This window comes from Solanum pennellii, chromosome 4 (assembly GCF_001406875.1).
Source record: "Solanum pennellii chromosome 4, SPENNV200".
Classification (NCBI taxonomy): Eukaryota; Viridiplantae; Streptophyta; class Magnoliopsida; order Solanales; family Solanaceae; genus Solanum; species Solanum pennellii.
Window position 1 is genome coordinate 57,431,684 of NC_028640.1, and position 18,717 is coordinate 57,450,400.

Here is an 18,717-nt window from a genome sequence, read left to right on the forward strand (position 1 = left end):
TCTTGAAGGATATAGTGATGCAAATTGGATTACTGGGTCAACTGAAACAAAATCCACAAGTGGATACGTTTTTACTATTGGTGGAGGAGCAATATCTTGGAAATCATCCAAACAAACATGTATAGCTCGCTCTACAATGGAGTCTGAATTCATTGCTTTAGACAAGGCAGGTGAAGAAGCTGAATGGCTCCGGAATTTCTTAGAAGATATTCCATTTTGGCCCAAACCAATGGCCCCTATATGCATACATTGTGATAGTCAAGCTGCAATAGGAAGGGCTGGAAGCATTATGTATAACGGCAAGTCTCGTCACATAAGACGAAGACATAACTCTGTGAGACAACTACTCTCTAGTGGAAATATCACAATTGACTATGTGAAGTCGAAAGATAATGTGTCGGATCCACTTGCAAAAGGCCTAAATAGAGAGGGAGTTGAGAAATCATCGACGGGAATGGGACTATGGCCGAGAACAAGTCATCGTGGCGGTAAGACTGGAGATCCCAAGATCTAGGTTCAAGGAGATAAAACAAAGTCATTGATGACGGTTCAACATTATCAAAGAAAAAAATTATTATTATTATTTTATGGTCCATTCTCATGATGAGACAATGTTTAGTAACCAGGATAAAGACATAAGGACTTTTTAATGGTTTCTAAGTTTGATACAGGGAATATCAAATGGTGTATCTATGGGATAACACATTTAGAAATCATCTATGTAAGTGTGAAGTGTAAGCCGCTTCAAGGAGAATCCGGTAAGGCCAGTTCTTTAAGCACTTACTATCCAAGATGTGTTCATGGCTGAAACGAACAAAACAATGAGAACTAAGAACAGTTTAAGGGTTGATTGTGTGACATATGTTGTCTAGGTATACACCAAAGCTCGACGGTTCAAAGATATCAAATCTACCGATTGACCGAGTATATCCGATATATGTTCACTACGGAAAGTTTAAAGGGAAACCTACTTATCCAGATGCGATTAACCTTTACCTACAAGACACACAAGTTTTTTCATGCATATGTTTTAACAATAGCCTTCCCCATTCATGTGGGGGATTGTTGGGTTTTAGCAAGTGTGAATGGGAAAAGAAAAAAGAGAATATGAAAAGTGAGGGAACTACTTTGGAGGGAAAATGAAAAGTTATTTGCAAAGTGCAAATGAAAAGTCATTTCTCCCATATCGGCAAAAGAAATGGAAATTATTGTCCTTAGAGAAGGAAACACTTCCATTACTTCTTAAAGAGCTAAGAAGAAGATGCCCCCTCGCGCCGTCGTCGTCGTTGCTCGGCTCGGCTTTGGATTTGGATTTGGATTTGGCAAGTGATTGATTGATAAATTTTTTGGACAAAATTTATTTAATCAGTTTTTGTTAAATCAAATAAATCCAGTTAATATTATCTCTTATAAATTTGCAGGTAACAGTAACATTCCGAAAAGTCGTTACTTTCCAAAAAGTAGTTATTTTCCTAACAGACACAATTTTCCGAAAAGTTGTTATTTTTTCCAAAAGACACAACTTTCTGGATAAAATGGGTCTGAACAGATTTCACTGAACAGACATGTTCCTTGCTGAAAATGGATATAAAAGGAAGTCAATTCTCGATTTTTTAAACGCTGAAATTTTTTTCTTTCACTGCATTTATTTTTCTCCCAAATAAAATCAAAGTGTCAATCGACTGAGTCTGTGTGACTTGTTGCTGTTCTAAAGTTTGTTGAAGTTAAAGAAGTTTGAGGTACCGCTATTTCTTTAACAGGTTTAATCCGTTTTATCTTGGGAGAAATTAATCCATAACCTTGGGTACAGTGAGGGAATTAAATTTCTTAAGGACACACAGTAGTTTCTGTGGACTCGGATTAGTTCTTGTATTTTATATTTTTCCTGTTTCATCTTATTTCTGTTTCTGTTTATTAACCTTATAAATACAGGTTATTGTAAGAATAACGCTTAGTGGGTCAAATTTATTCTTGTTTGGATCGCTATCCTTTTTGTTATGATATTTAAGTGGTGAGGGGTAATATATAAGTCGATATGCTTTTAGGTGCTTCAGATTGTATTTAAAGACATTGTTTATTCTCGCTAATTTATTTGCCACTCAATGATTTTGCTTGCATTCGAGTTGTCATGATTTGTGGTTATTACCTGTTTCAGTTTCCTTATTTAGATTAATTTGTGGTGGTTTCACGACTACTTTATATAGATGTTGAGATGGAGACAGAGGACTTGCGATAGAAGTTGGACATGATTCGGTTGAAAGTGAAAGAAAGAGAAGTGAGAGAGGCGAGGATAGAATCGGAGACTATCGCTCTGTTAGCTAAAAGCATGTCACTTGATGAAGAGCTGACAGTAGAAATAGAAGAATTCACCTCCATGAGTGAAAATATGGCTGCACGGAGGAAAAAGAACAAAGCCTTCCATAGCGACATGATTGATAAACTTCAGAAAATGCGCGAAAAATACCCCGTCTACGAGCAAGGAGCTAATAGTGGTCCTGATAACGCTCACCATGAAGCGACTGGGGAAGACGATGACGAGAAAATCGTCTACAAACCTCCATTACAAGGCCGTCTTAAAGGAGGAGACTCATGCTGCAACAAGAAGGGAAATGACTAACGTGTCGTCATCATTTTATCTTTAAAAAGCTCTATTGTTGCCTTTCAATTTTCTTGTAATCGCAATGAACGAATGAATGAAAATGTTTTATCTTGTACTCGAACTACGTGAGGTCTCAAACAAAGCAATTTGTGTGTTTATTTTCTCTCTATGTGATATTATGCATTTTGTATTCTGAATCTGCACTGACAAGTCTGCCTTTGAGTTGTTTTCCTTTTCAGGTACTTTGAAACTGATCTTGTTGATCAAATGCTGCCAGATCATCCCTATTTCACTAGATCAAAAGGTCCTGCAGATTCCTTCCCTAGACAAAGCTCAGACGAAGGAAAGACAGTTATGGGGGATAATAACGAAGAAGTGAGTTTTACTGATGTTGTGGTGGCTCAACCCACCGTAGCGGATCAGAATGAGTTGATTCTGTAGCTGATGCAGCAGATTGTAGAGATGGGGGTGGAAATGCAAAGGATACAGGATCTGCCTCTGCCATGATTTGCTACTAACACTGCTGATGGGAGACCTCCAATGTACTTCCCTTCTTCAAATATGGATCCAGGCTAGAACCAACCATCTACACCTGCTCAGAATCCGTCGATTATAGATCTGACTACCCAAAATCTCCAATATGCTTTCGCATCCTACCAAACTCCACCTCCTCCTCAAAACAACCACTCCCATATGCCACCCCATCCTCAAAATACCCACCATCAAACCGCTCCACCATCGCAAAATCAAAACAAAAATCAAAACCAAAATAATTTCAATCCCCAAACACCCCACTACCACTTAAATTAGAATACAAATACTCAGACGTACCCATAGAACTATCAAACCGCTCAAAATGCTTAAAGTCCATTTGTAGCTCCACCCTTCCAAAAAAGAGTCACTTTCCAAATTTCCGTCCCTGCCGAGCATGATGTGCACGGTTTTGAGCTAGACCATTATGAGGAAAAGGAAAGGAGTGGAGGGCAAAAGAAGAGGTAAGGGTCGACATGAAACAATAGATCAGGAAAGCCATGAAAGAGCTCCAATGTGTCCCTAATGCCGTCGGACTTAGTTATGAAGACTTATGTATTCATCCAAATTTGGACCTTCCAGAAGGGTTCAAGATCCCGAAGTTTGACACTTCCGGGGGAGTGGGCAACCCTATGGCTCATCTGAGAGTCTACTGTGACTAGCTCATGGAAGTTGGAAGAGATGAAGCTTTATTTATGCGCCTCTTCAGCCGAAGTCTGTGCTCATGAATGGTTCACCTCGCATGAAACCCGACAATGACCTAGTTTGAATGCATTGGCCAAAGATTTTATCGATCGATTCGCTTACAACGTAGAAATTGTTCCAGATCGATACTCTTTGGAAAAGATAAAGCAAAAATCAACTGAGAGTTATAGGGAGTTTGCCTATAGGTGGAGAAAAGAAGCGGCGAGGGTGAGACCGCAAATGTCTGAAAAGGAAATTGTAAAAGTGTTCGTATGGGTGCAAGATCTCGAGTATTATGATCGAATCATGTTGCTCGTAGGAGCAAAATTTGCCGAGATAGTCAAAGTTTGTGAGACTATCAAAGACGGGTTGAAAATGCAGAAGATAGCCCGTGTTGTTGCATCGCCCGGATCATCAGGAACGTTGAAGAAGAAAAGATAAGAAATCGCTGTTGTTTCATATGGGGGAAAGAAAACCCCCAGAAGCTCGTCATATTCCCAAGTTCATTCACGGCCTCCCTAAAATTCCTACCAAGCTTGCTACACGCAAGCTAGTCACTCCAATAATCCTCCAATTTATCAGAATGCTACATCCACTTACCCAAACGTCCAAGACCCTCTATACCAAAGTTCACCCCCAAATTATCAAAATTCATCTCCATTTACCCCAAATCATCCTCCACCCTACCAAATTCCATCTTCCTACCAGGGTGTTGCTCCCAACTGTGCTAACGTGCAGTCAAGCTACCGAGCACCACCTCATGCGTATCAAGTCCAAGCTCCACCATATCAAAGTCCCCACCCGAACTACAAAGCTCCATTGCCAAACTACCAGACAAACTCATATCCCAGAAATCAAGCTTCTCGTCCGAACAATCGAGGTTATCAACAGATGTCTCCCCAACAAGGAAGTTATGACCCCCCTTCCTCGACCTCGGTTCGAGAAGAAACCTTCAAGGAATTTCACCGCGCTTACAGAAAGCCGAACAAAATTGTACGAACGACTGGCTGCGGTCGGATATATCTACCTAGTGGGGCCCAAACCCGTGGATATCATTTCGAAATTCTATAGGCCAGATCAGAGGTTTGCTTATCATTCTAACAGTGTGGGGCATGATACTGAGGACTGTATCAAGCTCAAGCACAAGATTCAGGATTTAATTGACCAAGAGGTGGTTTCTCTCCAACCAGCTGCACCTAATGTCAATACCAATCCGTTGTCGAATCATGGAGGCCGCAGCGTCGGCATGATATAAATAGACGATGATTGGTGTGGGATGAAAGTGATAAATCCAATCGTTCGTGACGAGTTGGAAAAGGTTGTAGCTGCCTTGAGCATCAAAATGAAGAAAGAGTTCGTTATCTTGACACCCATAAAGGTTGTTGCCCTGGTGCTATCAAAAACTCTTACGAAGCCAAAATTTGTGATTAAGACTGCTGCTGCACAAGGTATGACCCGATTTGGAAGATGTTATACTCCTGAGGAGCTTTCTCTCGAAGGTCAAAAGAAGGATCAAACTAAAAGGCCAATAAGCGAGGGTGAGGCAGAGGAATTTTGGAGAAGAATGCAACCAAAAGATTATCCTATTGTCAAGCATTTTGAGAAGACTCCAGCCCATATTTCTTTATGGGCCTGTTGATGAGTTCTCAATCACACAGGCAGGATTTGATGAAGACTCTCAATGATACGTATGAACCCACGGGCACAAGCAGTGATAACGTCGCCGCTATGATTCACCGGGTTATTTGAGGGCATCGAATCAACTTTTGTTACAATGATATGCCCTTTGAAGGGAGGTCACACAACAAGGCGTTGCACATCATTGTGGTATGCCAAGAAAAAGTTGTAAATCGTGTTTTGGTGGATGATGGATCTGGTCTGAATATTTGCCCGTTGTTGACGTTGAGGCAGTTAAAGTTTGATTTGGGAAAGCTTGAGAAAAATCAAGTCAACGTAGGGTTCAAAGAGATACCTTGGGAGCCGTAAATATGGTTATCCAATTGGGCCCTACCGAGTTTAACGCACAATTTCAAGTCTTGGATATCGATACCAGCTATAACCTTCTTCTGGGAAGGCCTTTCATCCATATGGCTGGAGCTGTCCCTTCTACTCTGCATCAGATGATGAAAATCGTTTGGAAAAATGAAGAGCTGGTTATTCATGGCGAAGGGAGTCACTCTGGCAGACAGGCTCCAATCATTGATGAAGTATCGCGAGGTACAGATTTCTACACGATGGAGCTGGTAAATGCCACCGGTGAAGACTTGGCCCCATAGTCTCTCATGCCTACTGTCTACAAGATGATAGCTACTGTGATGTTGCAAAGTGGATTTGAGCCAGGTTTTGGATCGGGAAGGAATTCCCAAGGAATTGTTGAGACCATTCAAATTCCTGTCAAAGAGGCAAGGAATGGATTGGGGTACGTCCTCACAGATGATGATGAGAAGACAAATAAGAAAAATGATCAAGCATTGACTAAGCCGATCCCACATCTGTATCAATCATTCCCAGTCCGGGAGTATGTCGAGCATGAAGACCTTGGGGAAGGAATCTGTGGCCTTTTTGAAAAAATCTATGCTATCATTGAAGAAGAGGTTGAGGTGACAGGATTTCGTGATGCTGAGCGAGGAGAGACGTTGCAGAACTGGACCTCCACACTCATCCTGATCCCCTGAAGTCCTCGCTAGAAGGGCATCGTTTTATGCATATTTAGATTGATGGTAGTCCGAAAGAGGCCCGAGACCCACCATTTTGCGTTTTTCTTAACTGTGTGAATTTTTGAGTTTCTATCGTGATGTTCAAAGAAGGCAACATGGCCCTATGCCATGACCAAAGTTTGCATTGTTTTCCAATTTGAATGAAAGCCTCTTTTGTTTTTAAACTTTACTTATTTATTCATTGTTATACTTTGGTTTCCTAACTTTGTCTATTAATGGTTTCAGTAATGTATGTTTTAAACCTGCCAATGTCATGTCATGTCACGAGATGAATGAATAAAATGAGGCAGGTGATGACTCAGTTGATGATTACGAAGAAAAAAGTGAGGAACCAGAGTATGTTGCTAAGAGTTTCTGCAGTTTGAAAATCAGCATAAACCGAATTTAGAGGAAACTAAAACTGTAAATCTGGGAGACTAAGAGTGTGTCAAAGAGGTAAAAATTAGCGTCCAATTGAATGAAGATCAAAAAAAGGGTCTGATTCATTTACTCACCGAGTACACTGATGTGTTCGTCTGAGAAGTCAGCGACATGCTAGGGCTGAGTACCGATGTTGTGTCTCACAAATTGCCTATTAATACAGGGTTTGAGCCGGTGATGCAAAAGGCTCGAAATTTCAAGCATGAACTGAGTTTAAAGATCAAAGAAGAGATCACCAAGCAGATCGAATCTTGATTGGTGGAAGTGACACAATACCTGACTTTATTGGCCAATGTTGTTCCGGTCGCCAAGAAAGATGGGAAGATCAGAATTTGTGTCGACTACAGGGACGTCAACAAAGATAGCCCAAAGGATAATTTTCCATTGCCAAATATATTTTGATTGATAATTGTGCTAAGCATGAAATGCAGTCATTTGTGGATTGTTACGCAGGTTATCACCAGATTTTGATGGATGAGGAAGATGCAGAAAAGACAGCTTTTATTACACATTGGGGTGTATATCATTACAGAGTGATGCCATTTGGCCTCAAGAATGCTGGTGGTACCTATATGAGGGCTATGACGATCATATTTCATGACATGATTCATAAGGTGATTGAGGTGTATGTGGATGACGTCATAATCAAGTCCCGCGAGAGTTCGGACCACTTGACACATTTGAAGAGGTTCTTTGATCGTCTGTGTTGGTATAACTTGAAGTGTAATCTCGCTAAATGTGCTTTTGGAGTGCCAGTCGACATGTTGTTGGGATTTATAGTCAGCAGATAAGGTATTGAACTCGATCCTTCCATGATTAAGGCAATTTAAGAGTTACCTCCGCCAAAGAATAAGAAGGAGGTGATGAGTTTCTTGGGGAGGTTGAACTACATCAGTCGATTCATAGCTCAATCAATCGTGGTGTATGAGCCTATTTTCAAGCTGTTGAAGAAAGACGCCCCGACAAAGTGGACTGAAGAGTGTCAGACTGCTTTTGATGCTATCAAAAACTATTTGTCCAATCCACTGGTATTGGTTCCTCCGCGAGAAGGGAGTCCTTTGTTGCTGTACTTGTTTGTCTCAGATAGTGCATTCGGATGCGTACTTGGTCAACACAACGAAATAGGAAAGAAGGTTACTCCATACGAGTCTCATTACACTTTGTTGGAGAGAACGTGTTGTGCTTTGACGTGGCTTGCCCAGAAGCTAAGACATTATTTGTCTTCTTATACTACATACCTCATTTCCAGAATGGATCCACTGAAGTATATTCTCCAGAAAGCGATGCCGACTGGAAAGTTAGCTAAGTGGCAAATGTTGTTGAGTGAATTTGACATTGTGTATGTGACTCAGAAAGTGATAAAAGCACAAGTCTTGGCTGATCATCTTGCAGAAAATCCCATTGATGAAGAGTATGAACCACTTAAAACTTATTTTCACGATGAAGAAGTGTCATTTGTGGATGAAGATATTTTTGAAGCGTATCCAGGTTGGAGATTATTCTTTGATGGAGAGGAAAATCATCAAGGTAAAGGTATTGGAGCAGTCTTAGTGTCAGAATCTGGTCATCACTATCCCATGGCGGCTAAGCTCCGATTCAATTGCACGAACAACATGGCCGAATACGAAGCTTGTATTCTCGGTTTGAGAATGGCCATTGACATGAACGTCCACGAGCTATTGGTTATTGGAGATTCAGATCTGTTGATTTATCAGGTTCAAGGAGAGTGGGCCATGAAAAACTCGAAGATTATACCTTACGTACAGTATGTACAGAAGTTGTGCAAAAGATTTTGTAAGATCGAGTTCAGACATATTCCCAGAATACAAAATGAGTTGGTCGATGATCTTGTCACCATTGCTTCAATGATTAAACATCCGGATACTGACTATATTGATCCTCTAGATATAGATCTGAAAGAACATCCAGTGCATTGTTCACATGTTGAGGCAGAAACAGACGGTTTACCATGGTATTTTGATATAAAGAAGTATTTGGAGTGCGAACATTATCTTGAAGATGCTACGTCCAATCAGAAGAAGTCGATACACCGTATGGATCTCAAATTCTTTTTAAGTGGAGAAATCTTATATAGGAGGACTCCAGAATTATGTCTTCTCAGATGTGTTGATGTCGTCGAAGCTGCAAAACTTATTGAACAGATACATGCCGGAGTTTGTGGCACGCATATGAATGGGCTCAATTTGGCAAGAAAGATCCTTCGAGCCGGTTATTTCAAGATGACTATGGAGAATGATTGTTGCAAGTTTGTGCAGAAATGTCATATATGTCAAGTGCACGGTGATTTGATCCGAATGCCACCTCACGAGCTTAATGATATGAGTTCACCTTGGTCATTTGTAGCATGGGGTATGGATGTCATCGGTCCAATAGAGCTAGCCGCTTTCAATGGACACCGATTCATTTTGGTTGCCATTGATTACTTCACCAAGTGGGTGAAAGCAGCTTCTTACAAGTCGGTAACGAATAAAGTGGTGGTTGATTTTGTTCGCAACAATCTGATATGCAGATTTGGACTGCCAGAATACATCATTACTGATAATGGTGCAAACCTCAACAGTCACCTAATGGGAGATATTTGTGAACAATTTAAGGTCACTCATCGGGATTCAACTGCTTATCGTCCCCAAATGAATGGAGTTGTAGAGGCTGCCTATAAGAATATCAAGAAGATTCTGAGGAAGATGATTGACAATCACCGAGGTTGGCATGAAATGTTACCATATGCTTTATTGGGTTATCGAACGACTGTCAGAACATCGACTGAAGCTACTCCGTACTTACTAGTACATGGAACAGAGGCAGTCATACCTGCTGAAGTTAAGATACCGTCATTGAGAATCATCCAAGAAGTTGTGTTGAGTAACTCTGAATGGGTTAGAAAGAGAATCAATCAGTTAACTTTGATTGACGATAAGAGAATGGTTGTTGTTTGTCATGGTCAGTTGTATCGATAGAGAATGATTCGTGCTTTTCACAAAAGAGTGAGAACCAGAATTTTCGAAGTTGGTCAGTTGGTTCTTAAGCGCATTTTTCCTCATCAAGACAAATACAAAGGAAAATTCTCGCCAAATTGGCAAGGTCCTTACATGGTTCGCAAAGTATTATCTGGAGGTGCTTTGATCTTGTCGGAGATGGATGGCACCGTATGGCCTAAACCTATCAACTCAGATTCTGTCACGAGATACTATGTGTGAAACTTCTGTTTGCATTTCTATTATTTACTTGTAATAATTCTGTTTGCTTGTATTTCTTTTGCTTAAATTTTCTTTATCCCTCTTTGTAAGGAACTACGTCTGACCTGAATTCTTAAGAATGAGATATGTAGGCGGCCTATGTCGGCCTCGGTCACCCCATTTTATCCTTTCTAATATTTCTTTGTATTTGAACTACGTTTGACCTGAATTCTCAAGAATGAGATACGTAGGCGACATGTGTCGGCCTCGGTCGATTTCTTTGTAAATTTATTATTTTTGTTAACCTTTGAGAGAGAACTACGTTTGACATGATTCCTGCCCTCAACGGGATACGTAGGCTCTATAATGGTTCGGTCATATATCCCATAAGATTTCTATTCCTCTTTACAATAGAAACAGGGACAAAATTTTTGAGACGAACTCAAAAATTCTCGAGAAGGCGATTCTTCCTCATGAAGTCAAGACTGAAGATATTTCGAGATTAGCAACTCGGACAGAATTTTTTAAAGGATCTCAAAAATTCCGCGATCTACTCAGTTACAGTGGAAAGATAAGCAAGACAGTTAACTGGGACAGAAATTTTGCGGATGGCCTCAAAATTTCAGCATGGGTTTATCTACAAGTCCGGAGTGACTCTGAAAACTCCCCATCGAATAATCAAATAGACCTCCAAGCATCAAACTCAAAGAAGTTTGTTGAGCCAGATATGACATGACTTGGCAGTGACCTTTTTCAAATACTATTTCTCAAAAATTTATTTCTCTTAAATTTCCCCTTTTACGTCTAATTTGTTTTGGCATAAAATATTATGTCTTATCTATCAAGAGTCGGAAATTGGGAAATCGACCGGAGATAGCGGGACAAGGAGCAGACAACCAAAGAAATCGACACATATCAGTTCGTTTTGAAAACTAACAGTTTTTCTGTGGAAGCGGGTTAAGAGCTTTGCTCTGAAATCAGCAAATTCTTTCGATGGATGAATATGGAGAAGTCAAAGGAGGAGAAAATTATTCCAAAATCAATAGTTTTTTCCTAGAATCAGGAAGCATTTTATATCGCTTATATCGGAGACTTGGGAATATGAATTTTTTATTTCAATCAATTTCCGGCAACATGAAGTTTATAAAGAACGTCCAGCTAGATTCGAAGGTGAATCAAGTGAAAATTTCAAGGAAGAGTTTACGCTTTTCATAAAGGACGTCATTTGCATCATGATGTCGGATATGATATTATGCATCAACCGGAGGGGTCAGTTACTTTATTTTCGATCAAGATGATATACTATCTGGAAGTCGTTCTACCGTTATCATCATTGGAGATGATATGACTATCCAGAAAGCACCCAGAAGTTCACTATGTTGCTCGATTGAAGCACTATCTTCATTTGGTACCAAGGATGACATCAAGAGTTAATATTCATGCATTGCGAGTCAATATTCATGCATCGCGGAAGATCATGCATCGCGAGTCAATATTCATGCATAGCGGAAGATCATGCATCGCGTGTCAATATTCATGCATCGCGAGTAAATATTCATGCATCACGGAAGATCATGCATCGCGAGTCAATATTCATGCATCGCGAGAAGATATTTATGCCTCGCCCAAAGCTATGCATCGCGGGAAGATTTCATGCATCGCAGAAAGTTATGCATCGCGAAAAGATTTCATACCTCGCTGAAATTATGCATCGCGAGAAGATATTCATGCCTCGCAGAAATTTATGCATCGCGAGAAAATTTCGTACCTCGCAGAAATTTATACATCACGAGAAGATTTCATACCTCGCAGAAATTTATGCATCACGAGAAGATTCCATGCCTCGTTAAAATTTATGCATTGCGAGAGGATTTCATGCCTCGCAGAAAGTTATGCATCGTGAGAAGATTTCATGCCTCGCAGAAATTTACGCATCGCGAGAAGATATTCATGCCTCACAATAAGTCATGCACTGCCAGAAAAGGAAATTGTGCATCCCAAGAGAAATATTTATCCATCGGCATCAACTGCATTCTTTTATTTTGATAGAAGTAAACATCAGGAAGAGCATCGAAGACGATGTCAAGAGAAATACTAGCACACCACATCAACTTTCCATTAAGTTGACATCAAATGAAGAATACATTAAAGATTATGTTGTGAATACAAGACATGTCTTATTTGCTTTACACCAAACCAATCGAGTTGACGTCATCGAGGAGAAAAATTAAGTGTCGACATGGTAAAAGATATTGTCTCCCATCCTAATTACATTTTTATGCTGACGAGTTTTATCTCAGTCTTTTTTGAGAGCATCCAAAAGGCTGAACTCTCCAAAACATACCACAGGTGCGGACGACATCAAAAGGGATGCAGCCCGACGTGAAACTTTTTCTCAGCAGCGAGCTGGGACATAGTCCAAAGAGGATTATCAAACTCTTAGGACGCGAGCAGAGGAGCGAATTCCACCACAATCAAACCATGCCCTATCAGAAGGCATGTGGGTTTTTCTTTAGTTTTGTCAGTTTCGATCTCGCATCTGGAAATTTTGATCTACCGAAAGTAAGTTTCCAATCTGAGTGACAATGTGCCAGGAGCTTGAAAATTATATCCGTGTAAATTCTTAATTATGGTGTGAAGTACGCCACATTCATGGCTAAGAGGTTACAAGCCTCCCTTTCATACTCGTTTAATTTGTCAATTATCCAGAATCAAAGGTTATCTAGAATAATAGATTTCCTTTTCAACCGATAGAGTCAAACTACAAACAGCCTGATTCCTGAGGTTTAAGGATAGGTAGGCGGGCTCAATGTTGAAAACTCGACTGTATTCCAACATTCGATCTCGAATTTTATTCTCGAGAATTTTGGTACCTTCATAATCCGACACCGAAGTGGCTTTTAATTTCTTTCAAAGTCGTGCGTTAAATCAAGCGTATCGAACTACAGGTGGCCTGAATTCTCATATAGCCTGAGATATGTAGGAAACCCATTTCCGTTGTTCGGTCATAATTTCTAAATCCGTATTGAAACCTTTTTCTGAAGATGGATGCGCAGTCGATTAAAATTGGATTGGTCAATTTCATTTTCCTCGCATTTCTTGCATCAATCCAAGTAAAATGAGGGTTAGTTGTTGACACCCAATTTTGACCCTCCTCAACAAGAATTTTTTTTTTTTTTTAATCTCTAAAGCTTTAGGCGGTTTGAATTAATTATTAAATTTTTAAATATTTTGGAAGAGTCATTTTAATCATTTCTCGTTAGTTTGTTGAAGTGATATTCTTATTTTTATAAAGTTGAATATAACGAGTATTTTACAAATATTTTAAAAATCGTCCCAGAAACGTTTTAATTTTTCTGTATGGTATTTTGTAAGTTTGGTCTAGCGTAGTTTTATAGTTAATTTATTTCTCTAAGCAGAACCAATTAATCTATAATCAGAACAATTAATTTATTCCGTGAAGCTTAAGAAACTCCCTAAATTATTTTTTGCCAATCCGTCTTTTAACCGAGTGCTTTAAATATTTAAATGGTCCAATGTTGAAGGTTTTCTTTTTATTTTTTGTTTTTAGTTCTTGGTTTGATTTCATGTTTCTTATTACCTTTAAATCTACTTTTAATTAATCCATTAATTATTCTTGATTAGCTTTATGTATCAACTAATTTCTACAAAAATCTTGACTATATTCAAGAAGAGTGTTTTCAAACTTATATTCAAGAAGAGTGTTTTCAAAGTAAATATTGTAGGACAACCAAAGATACTACTAAAAAAATATTAATAGTAAAGATAAGGAAAAGAGTAACAAAGATCATCTTTTAATCAAAGGCGGTCAGAAATTTTTTTCAACCATTAATCAAATACATAATTGTTTTTAATACACAGATTTAACGCATGCATTAGCTTCATATGAGACTTTATTCGGTACAACAACAACGAGAACTTATAGCACATGATCCATATTTAAATCCTCGACCTTTGCAGTCAAACATGCAATCTTCCTGTGTAAACTCATCTGTGCATTTCTTAAAGCAAAATTCCCTACCTCCATCATTTGTTGATGCACCTATCATGCATTGAAAAAAAAATTGATTTACAATTTTTTAGAAGGTAGATAAATTAACATGAAAAAAAAAAGAATATAAATATAAGTTTGTTATGTGATTTACCAAGAGGATTTGATGCAATTGAAAATGGAACAATTAAGAGAAGGAAAACAATCAAAAACTTGAAAAACTCCATTTGAGGCTTATATTCTTCTTGATTGATATATGCTTAGAGTATACTGACTTGGTATCAAAATAGAAAATAAAGTAGTTGCTTATATAGGGATGATTCTTTTGTACAGATAAAATGGCATTTAATATTTTGGGAGGGGAAAATTTAAGATTCATTGATTTGCAATTAATGAACGGCTTAGTATTAATTATTTAGTCTCTATTATTAAATTGTTTTTCTTCAATCTTAATCATGTATTTGATTTTCTTATTTGTAATTATGTAATGAGTTTGAATGTTTAAACTCTATGCCAGGTCCAAATATCATTAAAATATCTATTTAAGAATTTCTTCAAAATGATAGCTTATGACAGAGCTAGAAATTTTATTTAGGATATCCAAAAATAATGGTGTTGGTGAAATTCAAATAATTTTCAGGTTATTTTAAGTAATTTCTGTCGTTTTTTATAGTATTTGAAAGGTTATTTCATATCATTATATGCATAGTTAGTATATTTTATAAATATTTGAAAAACTATATCAAAAGGTTTATACATTGTTAATATAAGTATTTTATTAATTTCGTTTAGTACAACTTATAGTCATAATTTGTAGTTTATTTAAATTGATTAGTTATTTATTTCGTTAAGATTAAGAAGCTCATGAATTGATCTTTATTAAGCGAAACTTACATAAATATACAAAATTAAGAAAATATTTACCATTTATAGCAATAATAATTTTTTTCACTTAATCACTTTTAATACATCTATGATACAACTTTAATTCATATTACAGAAAACAGTTTATCAAACACATATAATACAAGTTTAATACATATATATTGTATACATAATTCACTTTTTATACATATTACAGATTTATCATAGTATTGTTATTTATTGCAATAAATGGTAATAAATGAAAAGTATCACTAAAATTAGTAATTATTTATTAAAATGTATTCATTGAAGTAATTTTTCCCTTTATTAATTCGCCTTATTTAGTATTTTAGCTAAATTATCAATTAACTCATTCAGTTAAATGTTAACTTGATTTGGCTACGATTGAAAATTGAAATTTAGTGTTTCTCCAATTGAATTGCAAGACCAAGTTTTGGGCCAGCTTCTACGCAATTTTTTTGGGGAAAACTACCCATCTACACATCATTATTTGCCATATTTTTTATTATTCCCTACTATTTTAAAATATTACAAAAATATTTTTTTTTTTCGTTACTCCAAATAGCCCAGGTACATTATTGTAACCCACGTTTGTGCTCCCCTAATTTAATTCCTTCAACCTCTCCTTATTTCATTCCCATAATCTAATCAGTTGCATCCTTCATCTCAATTTGAATTTCAAATTATTTCTCTCTCTCTAGTCAAGCAATATCAAATCACTGAATATTTAGTTTCAGCTTTTCCATTCTATTGTTCTTTGATTTCTTATAATAAAATTTATCAATTTCATATTGATCCTAAATGGACTGAAAGCAGATTTAAAGTTTTCATCAGTCATTAGCAATAGTGAATCGTTGTTGTTTTTCATATTCTAAAGCGCGAGTATTTTCATATTCATTATTAATAGCGAATCAATATTGTTCTTCATCTTTTAAGTGCAGGTTGATAAAAATCTCAAAAGGAGGGATCGAAAATTGACTCCTATAATTTATCGACCTTCTTTACATAAGATTAGTTTTCCATCTTCTTTTATTGATTTTTAAACTTGTTTATGTTAGCTAATCAAAAAATGATAGATGAGTGATAAAACTCATGTTTTATATAGTAATGTATCTATTTTTAAGATTAATTAATCGATACAATAAATCCTAATTTTGTTCATTATTTGAGTAATTGTTGTAATTATATGAAGTTATCAAATATTATAGTATGCTTAGTTGTGTATCAGTCACAAGATGTCATGTTATTTATACAAAAATAATATTCAATGGTGTATTAGGCAAAATTTATATTATTCAGTGTGCATACGATATATTAGCATCATGATAAATGCTTATCAATCAGAATTTCTACTAGTCTATGTGTAAGATACATTATATCTAATTTTAATAATTATCAGATACAAAAAATTGAATACTGATAAGCATAAACAAGTGATTCAGCATGTAAATATTATTATGATTTTGGTTTAATTTATAATGTATCTTCTGAATTTTAAAAGGAATTCGGATTCTTTATTTTATCCAATGATTTTTTATCAGATTAACTTCGTACACGATATGCAATCCTATTATGAAAGTTCGGTACTTAAAAGGTCAAGACATAATATGTTAGTGAAAATGAGGATCCACAAAAGCCTAAGAGTCAAATCACAACACCATCTCAAGAGGTTATGGTTAATGTTAAATATAGATTATCTACCACTTGTCAGACACTTTTTTAGAGTGTTTATGGTTATTAAGATACATTAAATCTAATTTTAAAATGTTTGGTTTTATTTTATTAGGATACTTTTTTCTACTCAAGTTTTAGAGTGTTTCTCTAAAAAAAAACTTGTTTATTTTTACTTTAACATTCAATATATTCAGTTGTTATTTAAACTTATTTACACCTTTTTTTCACAATCTTATTATATCAGATACATTATTATAAACTACAAAATGATACGTTTTATTAAAAATTATATCTGAAACATACTAAATGGTACCATATTCACAAATATAATGGTGTATCATATTTTAAAATAATTAATATTTCATATAAAGTCTAAATTATATGCTAGAATGTAATCAGTAGAACATTTTATCATATTCTAAAACAATTATAAATGATACTTAACTTACATACCTTACATGGATATCAAATACATTTTTTTATAACTATGTATCAAACAAATAGTTAAGATATTTTGTAGTCTAAATTATGAATCATATATGTAAATTTGATGGTTACAACTCAATTCCAATTTTGTTTTGTAATTTTTGAATAGTTCTTATGAATGTATCAAGTATAAAGTTTATATTGTTGAATGAATTCTTATATATATAATTTTGTATCATACAATTTTTTAAGACGATACATTTTTATATAATTCACATTCAGATAGACAATAATGACGACATCATAATCCATAAATACAAAATTACAAAACACGACCATTGTTTACTACTAATGTATCATGACTTACATTAGTAGTAACTACTGAATAAATAATCTTAGGGTTTTATATATCAAAAATAATAAATTGAATGATGATACATTGCAATATGATAACACTAATTTTTCATAATGTATCATGCAAAAGAATCAACAACAAAAGGAAGCTGAACAATCAAAAGAACACAGAAATAGATCAAAATTCATTTACCTTATGTAGATTAGGCCGAAAGATTAGGAGATGATACATTGCATAAAACAAAGGCATTATAGTAGTGATGTTACGGATCATTAATAAAACTAACAAAGACTACATTAAGAATCAAAATAAATGAGATACATTGTATATCTGCATCTTTTGATAATGAAGATTGTGTTATGACGGATCAAACTTTTCCTTCTTTTTTGAGCAATATTTCTCAATAGTAGATTTCAAATTCGAGTATTCATCCTCTTTTTGACTTCTTCGATCTCAAATTCTTCATGATTAATAGATCGTTGCGTTGATTAGATCTATTTTCATGAAATTTTTCATCATCATAATCAAATATACAAGGAACCATACTAAAAAAAGTGGAGCATTATTCATATGTATGAAAAAATTTAGATGGAAAAGCTAATTTTTTATTTTTTTAAAAAAAAAGATAACTTAAGAACTGGGAAAAAAATTTGATGAAGAGATGTTCTACCTCATCTGCAATGGCGAATTTTAGATTCACAAATGAAATTATTTGTCAAATCAATTTTGCGTGCTACATTGATTTCCATATGTCTCGACAATTTCTTATACTTGACGATTTCGAATTGACGATTCGAAATTGTGAATCGTTTGTCCAATTATCTACAATGTTGAATTTGATCACATTCAAGATTTTGAATTCATGAAGAAGATGAAAATTTAATTTCTGAATTTTGTGAAGTTGTTACAGATCTGGAATGGATTGATATTAATCAATTTTGCTGATTTGTGGGAAAAGAAAATCAGTTATGCGTGATTTATTGGAAAGAAAATCAATTTTATATTAATATTGCATATTAAGTGTAACAGACAAGTTTAAAGTTTATAGTTTATCATATATAGTGTATCAAGATGAAATTTATGCATCCGAATGACTGAAAATTTAAGGAATTTTTGTAAAATAAAAAAGAGTAGGGATAAAATATAATTTAGGGTCTTACACTATGGGATTTAGGTAAGTTTTATTATTCATTAACAATCCCTTTAACATGATTCAT

The 18,717-nt window shown here is 35.8% G+C and overlaps 1 long non-coding RNA gene across 1 annotated transcript; it reads right to left on the reverse strand.

Moving 5' to 3' along the window:
* Positions 1–13,959: 13,959 nt before the first annotated feature.
* Positions 13,960–14,425, reverse strand: LOC107017476. The gene is made up of 2 exons (XR_001456503.2): positions 14,315–14,425; positions 13,960–14,211 (listed from the first exon to the last, which is right to left on the reverse strand). It is a non-coding gene; the product is annotated as an uncharacterized LOC107017476 (long non-coding RNA).
* Positions 14,426–18,717: the final 4,292 nt, after the last annotated feature.